Genomic DNA, 8,925 nt, shown 5'->3' with positions numbered 1-8,925 from the left:
GTCCTCCGCTTCTCCTAGTCTACTGTTGAAACTTTCAATGGTGTTTTTTATTGCAGCTATATCACTCTTCATTTCTTCTTGGTTCGTACATAATTTATTGATTTTTTCATCCATTTCTTTTTGATTCTTACATAAGTTGTTGATTTTTTCATCCGTTTCTTCTTGATTCTTGCATAAGTTGTTTACTTTTTCCTCCATCCAGTTTATGCATTCTAGGACCCTTAATCTGAATTCTTTTTCTGTCATGCTGCATGCCTCAGTTTCACTTAGCTGATTTTCTGGCAAGTCCTCCTTTTCTTTCCTTTGGGGGTTTCTTTATCTACCCATGTTTGACCTCACCGACATATCTAGATGTTGAGTCGTTCAGGGGCTGCTCCTTGGGTGGCAGTGGCTCCTTGGGCTGTGGTTGCTCCTCGGGCGGTTGTGGTAGCAGCTGCTCCTCAGTTGGCAGCAGCTCCTCTGGTGGGTGCTGTTCACAGCTGTGGTGGTTCCTCTGGCTGGTGGGGGGAGGCTTCACACACAGCTGCTGTTCCTCAGATAGAGGGTGTGCTGATCACGAAGCTGCTGTTCCTTGGATGGGGGTAGGCTACACACACAGCTGCTACTCCTTGAACTGGGGGGGACTGCTCATGTGGCTGTTGATCCTTTGATGGGGGCTGGCTGCACCCTGCTGTTGTTCCTCTGATGTGGTGGGCTGCTTGTGGGGCTACTGCTCCTAGGACTTGGACAGGTTGATTGCAAGTCTGCTGCTCCTCAGATGGGGGGGGGCTGCTTGCGAGGCTGCTGCTCTTTGGACGGGAGTGAGCTGCACTCGTGGCTGCTCCTCCTCGGATGGGGATGTGCCACTCACCCGGCTGCTGCTCGTCAGACAGGTACAGGCTGTTGTGGTTCTGCTCCTCGGACCGGTGCATGCTGCGCAGGGCTCCCACTCCTTGGACGTGAGCGGTCTGCTTGTGTGGCTGCTTCTCCTTGTACCGGGGTCGGCTGCTGATGCTCCTCGAATGGGGCCGGGCCACTCGCAGAACTGCTGCTCCTTGGATGGGGTCGGGCTGCTCACACAGCTGCTGTTCCTCAGATTGGGCAGGCTGCTCGTGCGGCTGCTGCTCCTCGGACTAGTGCAGGGTGTGCGCAGCTGCTGCTCCTCGGATGGGGGCGGGCTGCTTAGGGCTGCCGCTCCTCAGACGTAGGAAGACTGCTCGTGCGGCTGCTGCTCCTCGGACAGGTCGGACTGCTCGCGTGGTTGCTGCTCCTGGGATGGGGAAGCAGGCCCCTCACACAGCTGCTGCTCCTTGGACAGGGGCAGGGCACCTGAGGCAGGCTGCTCACAGGGCTGATGCTCCCTGGACAAGAGCGCACCGCTCACGTGTCTGCTGCTCACGTGGTTGAAAAAATAATGTGAAAAGAAGTAGGAAATAAAGGAACAAACAAAAAAAAAAAGGAGAACAAAGAAAAAAGCAAAAAAAAAAAAGCTAACAAAATAATAATAAAAAAATAAAAATGAAAATATGAAAAGTCATTCCTTTGGCTGGCTTAAGATCCCAGTTTTCTGGAATGTCTGTGCTTTGTTGTTGTTGTTGTTGTCGTTGCTGGGACTGCGCTCAGAGGTTTTTAAAAGATAAGAATCAGTTGCCAACTTTTACAAATCACAGAAATCTGGATTTCTGCTTTATTTTTGAAAAATAGGACCTGGCCACACAGGGCCTGCATTTCCACATGATGATAATCAGCTGGGATCCTCATAGTCCCCACCCAGTCTGCTTCACTCATTTCCATTCCCAGCCTGGCCCCTGGGCATTTGAGTTTGAGACCCAAGGACCTCCAGTGCTGAGGTTCCAAATCTCTCAATCTGTATCCAGCCCCTTGTGCCCTGCCTGGAGCTGGGGAGAATGAAGCATAGGAAGACATGGGGGTGACAGGACTCACAGCTAGACCCATTTGGGGAATGCAATCCAGGGACATACAAACCACAGAATTTATTGTGGAAAAGGTTTCATTTTGTTGCTGTTATTAACAAGTACCCATTTTTACTTCACACCATCCTATTAAACCAAACATTTGCTCCAGTGCATGGGGTAGGACAGTGCTGGGACCTACCAACCAACTGTGAGGGACCAGGCCAGAAAAGACCAGCCCAAACACAACACCACACACAATCAAACACTGTCCTAGCATTCTTGCCAATAGTGCAGGAGCTGAGACAGACATTCTTTGTTATCATATTTGGGAATACAATAACCAGTTTAAAAGATTGAGTTGTAATTGTGCAAGTAGACATAATGAGCTAAAAGCTTTTCCACTACAATTGTGCTCTTTGCAGTTAAGATATCTAGACTCTCGAAATAACATTTATGTGGCCCAAGTCAGGTATAGGACAGTCCAGGTAAATAGTCTCCCACCACAACTAAGTGCTGGAAGGAGAGATTTTGACTGAAGGAGTTCTCGGAAGGAAGGGCACCAAGGGCTGGGGAAGCCTGGGCAATTTCCTGGCCCCAGAGGAATGGAATCAAGTCCCCTCACTAGCTACCTGTAGCCCCTATGCCGAAGAATTCCCCCCAGGGGAGTGGTGTCAAAGGAGATAAAGGAGCTCACTGAGTCCCTGCTGCATGTCCAGTCCCTAGAGTTTCCATCCCTGGCACATGGCCTCTTTGAGCTTCAGGTTTCCCATCTACAAAGTGGTTGTGAGTGACGGAGTGAGACCTGGCTATGCACAGTTCAGGCAGCAAGCCTTTGCTTTCATTTCCCTTGTTCCCCTAAGAAAAGGCCCGCAGGTCACTTGAGACCCTGTCCTAGGCTGTGCTGTGCTACTAAATCCTGGCTGTGTGAACCCCAACCCTGACCATCCTTGGCCTCATGTCCCCCACCTATAAAATTGGGCTTTACACTCTCCTGGGTCTTTTGAACCCTAGAAATTGATGATCCAGCCTAAAAGTCACCTGGGCAGGTTTGGCTATGGCCAGAACACACAGAGGCTTCTTAGTACTGGGGGTGGAAGAACTTAAGGAGAGGGCTGAGGTGGTGCTGGGTGGTCCTTGCTGGGTGAAGGCAGAGCAGGCAAAGGGGTAGGTAGAGGGCAGTACATGAAGACAGTATATGAGGGCCAGTCTTTAAGGGGCCATGGCGCAAACCAACCAAGCACATCTTATGCCCAAGGCTCAAGTGCAAGGGCAAGATATATTCTCATAACTCCAGAGGAGCAGGCCTTGGGCAAGCCTTTTCCAGGAATCCTACCCTGAACACATTCTTCTCTGGGTTAGGATCCTGCTCGCCACAGGCCCATATCAATTCCTGATCAGGCCCTCAGAATACAGATGGAGTGAGTGAGACCCTGAAAGAAGCAGATACCTGCTCAAGGTTCTCTGCACAGAGCTTCCCAGCCTCCCGTAGGTCTGGATTGGAGACTGGGAAAACAATACTAGAATGGGAGAGCACATGAGGGAAGCCACACAATGGACAAGGCTCCAACCACCAGGTCTTTGACAAGCAGGTCCCTCCACCCAAAGTTGGGTCTCTTCTCTATCTCATGAACACCTTTTTACTTCTATCTCTCAGTCCATGACCCCCTCCTCGAAGAAGCCTTCCCTGACCTACCACTCAAGAGATGCACCTATTCCTCTACTGGAACACTGGTCCTGCAAAGCAGCCCTGGACCCCTCTACCTCTGCCCCAGGGGCCTTCACTGTAACTAATATCTAATCACAAAACTACCTCCTCACAGGGCTGGGAGCTCCCTGAGGGATGGACTGGATCTCACTGTTCTCTGTCATCCTAATATCAGCTTCAGCACCCTGCCTGGCACATATTAGGTACTCAACAGATGTCTAAGGAACAAATAGAGAACCAAAGGTGAGGAGGCATGGAAGAACACCCAGAAAGGGAGGTGCCACCCACCCCCAACTGCCAGGCAAGCCTCATTCCACCCCACCCTGGCCTAGTTGGCAAAAGCTACAGAATTAAGCACAAGTTATAATTAAGATAGGATGTTGGAAGAGAAACATAATCTCTGTTTCTGTGGGATACACAAGCACAACAGTAATTAACATCTCATTAACATTCACCTAATTAAGCAGTTTGTGAAAGTGCATGCATTTGCATACATCCATGCCAGCCTTGCTCAGATGGCAAATTAACCCCTCAGGCCCAGCCTGGCCAGGAGGTGGGAGGGGAAGGGCAGGTGACACGGATCAGCAGAGGTTGAAGGAGGGATGGTCTTCACCCTGCCCAATCCTTGTACCTCCCCCAGCCCCACCTTCACACCCACTCTCCAACCTGAGAATGGACAATTCACTCTCCCCCTTTCCCCTCTGCCCACTCACTGGGTGAAGGTCAGGGTTGCTCAACTAAGACCTTTAACAAGAAAATAAAGATCAAGGGTCCCAGCCCCACCTAACCCCGCTGGCTTTTCCTGCCCCTCACTGATCAACCCTGAGTGTCTATCTGTGCAGCCCATGCATGGGCCATACTCCTGAGTGCTCACTCCCCTCTCCTGCTATGGCAGGAAACAGACCTTCCACCTAAGAAAACCTTTTCATCTTCAGGTACATTTTACCCACATCATCTCACTCATCTTCCCAGTTCCCTAAGGCAAGATTAGCATCATTCCCATTCTATCCTGGAGGAGAGAGGCTCAGGAAGGTCTAAACCAGGGGTGGGCAAACTTTTTGACTCGAGGGCCACAATGGGTTCTTAAACTGGACCGGAGGGCCAGAACAAAAGCATGGATGGAGTGTTTGTGTGAACTAATATAAATTCAAAGTAAACATCATTACATAAAAGGGTACGGTCTTTTTTTTTTTTTTAGTTTTATTCATTTCAAACGGGCTGTAGTTTGCCCACGGCTAGTCTAAACCCTGCTCAAGATCACAGAGCTGGCAAGCAACAAACCCCTGTTCAGTGATCTCAAGCACTTCCCACTACCTCAAGCAGCAAGTTTTTGGAGACACAAACACTCCACTGCCACTAACAACAACACAAGTGGCCCCCACCATGGGAAAAGGCAGCTTGCTCCTTCTCACTTCCCCTGGACACTAATTAGCCACCTCCTCAGGGCATTCTCAACCAACAACCCAGTAGCCATGGAGGGGGCTGAGCTGGAATTAGTCACCTGTGATGGCAGGAGACCTCCGTTCCCCAAAGGAGAGTAAAGAAAGGGGCCTTTTAGAATGGTGTCCTGATGAAGTATAGCATTTTCACCTAAAGCACTTTGAAGCCTTGAGCACTGTCCATATTTCAATTGCTCATTAATTGCCTTACTCCCTTACTTATCCCTGCTTCCACTGCAGGCATGCCCACCATTTGTGCACCTAGATGCCTGTCAACTCTCTGCCCATTCCAAGAGCAAATAAGGACAACTTTTCTCATTGAAGATAAAGATCCTTTAAAAATGCTCATTCCAGCCCTAGCCAGTTTGGCTCAGTGGATAGAGCGTCGGCCTGCAGACTCAAGGGTCCCACGTTTGATTCCGGACAAGGGCATGTACCTTGGTTGCGGGCACATCCCCAGTAGGGAGTGTGCAGGAGGCAGCTGATCGATGTTTCTCTCTCATCGATGTTTCTAACTCTCTATCCCTCTCCCTTCCTCTCTGTAAAAAATCAATAAAATATAAAAAAATAAAAAATAAAAATGCTCATTCCCAACAAATTATGAAAAGCATCCATCATAAAGGTGAAAAATTTGACTTTGTCTACAAAGAGTAAAAGGCAAAGAATAGGAACAGGCAACTGGCAGATGAAGAGTCCTGAAGAGCCACAAACACATAAGACTTGCCTCAGTGCAGCAGAGTTCTTGGATATGCCAAGTAAAACAATGAGATACAATTCTGTGCCCATTAAGATAGTGGACACCTAAAAAGTCATCATGATAAGCATTGTTGGTGGAAGTAGAACTTGCCACAGCTTTTGGAGAAATAACTTGGCCTGTAAAGCTGAAGATACATGTACCCTACCACCACCATTCCACTCCAAGAGACCCTCTCCCCAGCAATACACGCACACCAGGATGATGGACAATGCTGGCAGCAGCCTTGTTTGTAAGAGTGAAAGGGGAAACACTACAAGTATCTACCAGCAGGAGAATGGATCAACACAGATGGACAGAGTAACCACAGCAGACTGAATATGTGCACTCACCTTCACTCCTTTCCATAAATTCACAAAGGCAAAGGATGAAAAAAAGGAGACAGCAACATAATTTTGGAAGTTGGAAAGCAGATGGGTGAGTGGTAATTGATTTGGCAGAGCTGAGAAAGCAGAGTCCCAAGTCCAGGTGCTGTTACCTGGCAAAACCCACGAAAGGCTCAGTACCTGGTGGCACCAGGTAGCCCTGGACATAGGAATAAAGGTCTGGTTGGAAGGCTGTGTAAGAAGCAGATAGACCCCAAGGAACATCCATTCCCAGCTATGCCCAGAGAAGACTAAAGTTTTATGGGGTTTCCTCTGGGGAGGATCAAGCAGACTGGGAGACACCAGGCCTGATGGAGGGTGAGGACTATACTGAAGGCTGAAGGAGTAGGGGGAAGTTTATATGCTGAATGTGAGGTCTTGACACAGCCCTCCTTTCCCACTCTGCTCTAGAAGGCTCTGCCAGTGAACTCCCCAGTGAACCAGCCCAAACAGACCAGCCACAGGGAAGTTGAGGAGTTGAAGAGAGAGGTGACAGGGAGCCTGAGTAATGGAGGAAGCCTTCCCTGCGAGCCTCCGGACACAGGCCTCTAAAGAAACTGAGCTGAGCGGGCCAGAGGCTCAGCGAGAGAGTTCTTCCAGAAGACCACAGAAGAGAAGTTCTTCCCTTGACAGAGGACTTTATGTGTTTACCTCTGTCCAGAGGAGATTCACCCAACAAGGCCCCTGCCTAGATTGAATTAGGGATAAGTATTTTTAAAAGTTAAATAAATAAAGCTAAGCCCCACCCCTTACCCCTGTCACACCCACTCACCAAGAAAAAGACAATTACTAAATCCAGGGAAAACAAAAGCTGTCAAGAAAGGAAAAGTAATCAGAGTATTCTACCAGGCTCAGCTGGGAGGCTCAGCCAAGGAAAAATGTGGTGAGTGGGGTGGACGAGGGAGATGGTGGTCAAATGGAGCTAAATCCTCAGCATCTATAGTAAAAGTTACTAGGTGATGCCTAAAACTAGAAAATCAAGTAGCAGCTATATAAGCCAGTTATCTGGAAGTAGAAAAGTAAACACAGAAGCAATCCATAAAAAAAGAGTTAAATGAGTTTGTTCCAAAGGAGTGGCAAATGGCCCAGGGAAGGACAGGGGACTATAGGGTTTATGACAAAGCAACACCAGTGCCTGCCCACCCCATCCCATCCCCACCCCAATGTGGCCATCTCTAGCCCTAAATACCGCCCTCCCCTGCCTTAATCCATAAATTTTCATTGGCCCATGCACCCCTACCCCACCAGCACCCCAGCCTGGCCAGCTCCTGCCTCCACCCCTGCTGGGTTTCCACAACTGTGCTCTCTCCCCTCCCTCAAGGGACAGAAGCAGATCCCCTGGGCACAGAGAGGCACTCAGCTTCCTCTTCCTCTTCTTCTGCTCCCTGGCTGGAGGTTTCCTGAGGGTGGGGGTCTGCCCAAGCCGCAGCCTACTGAGTTTTCTTTCTATCTTTAATTTCACAAATAGTTATTGAGTGCCTCCTCTGTCCTGGGCACTGGGGACAGGGCTGTGAACAAGGTAGCTGTACATTAAATACAAATTGCAGGAAGATGCCTGAGGGAAGGGAACCGGGTCTGTGGAAGCAGAGGTCTGATTTCTTCACAGGGACACTGAGGGGTGGGTGGGCTGGGACGCTGACAGTGACACAAGTGTCAGAATGTCTGGGTTTGGAGGAGGAAAGGACTAGCTGGTGGGGAAGGGGAGATTAAGGGTCTTTCCCCCTAGCTCTGTCCTGCCTCCCCTTCTTTGCTCCCCACCTATCACACCTGGGGCCAGGCTTGTCAGAGGACAGCAGGAGAGAGAAATTCACAGTCCAACCTTTAATGGACACTGGTGCCCATCTTACCAGGGTGATCTACACCCTCAACTCATTCCTCACTCAGATCAGCTGTGGTTGTGTAGCCATGAGAGGAAGGATGGGGCAACAGGGTATAAGTGCAGGGTCTCTCTGACAGGAATTTCTCTCTGCTTGCTGAAGCCTGCCACTGTCCTTCCTCCATAAACTCTGCTTTCATCCAGGTCTCCCCTTTTCAAGAGCCTTCCATTGCTCCCCTACTCTCAGGGACAATTTATGGGCCTTAGAATGCAGTCCTGGCTGAACCAGGAGCTGATAACCACTTAGCACCATCCTGGCTGGAACAGAAGAGGTTGCCCATGGCAGGGAGAAACCCAGAGAGAAAAGCCCCCATCAGCTGCCACAAAGTCAGAAAAAACCTCCAGAAGGACCATGCTGAAGCTGAGATTTGGGGTGAGTGGAAATCTGCCAAGAGTTCATGGACAGGAGAAAATTCTATTTGGCCCATTCCCACTTCCAGGCCTTTACTCTTGTCGGGCTGCCTGCCTAGAGGATCCTTGCTTCTCCTACCCAATAACCCACTTGAAGTCCTCCTGTGGCTGCTCTTTCAAGGATCCTTCCATGACCTCTCTCAATCTCACCCATGACTTGGGCCTCTCTCTTTCCTCCCCTAGCACACAGCGGGTGCTCTAGTAGATCTGTTTGTAGGCCACTAGTGTGGCCAGGGTCAGCAAGGGGGGAAAGGGGGCAAATTCCTATGAGAAGAATCTCTCCCACACCCTGCTATAACCCAGACTGGAGCAAGCCTATTAACTTCTCTTGACCTCCATAAATGGAGGCCAAATGCACTCCTTAAAAGAAAGGGATGTTGCCCTGACCGGTTTGGCTCAGTGGATAGAGCGTCGGCCTGTGGACTGAAAGGTCCCAGGTTCGATTCTGGTCAAGGGCATGTACCTTGGTTGCAGGCACAT

At 49.7% G+C, this 8,925-nt stretch overlaps 1 protein-coding gene across 3 annotated transcripts in view; it reads right to left on the bottom strand.

Moving 5' to 3' along the window:
- Positions 1-8,925, bottom strand: part of LINGO1 (leucine rich repeat and Ig domain containing 1) — a 260,571-nt gene that overhangs the window by 193,400 nt on the left and 58,246 nt on the right. The gene's annotated exons all lie outside the window — the stretch shown is intronic.

This window comes from Myotis brandtii, unplaced genomic scaffold (genome assembly GCF_000412655.1).
Source record: "Myotis brandtii unplaced genomic scaffold, ASM41265v1 scaffold838, whole genome shotgun sequence".
NCBI classification, from domain to species: Eukaryota; Metazoa; Chordata; class Mammalia; order Chiroptera; family Vespertilionidae; genus Myotis; species Myotis brandtii.
Note: the sequence above shows the minus strand (reverse complement) of the source record. Positions and strands in the feature narration are given on the sequence as shown.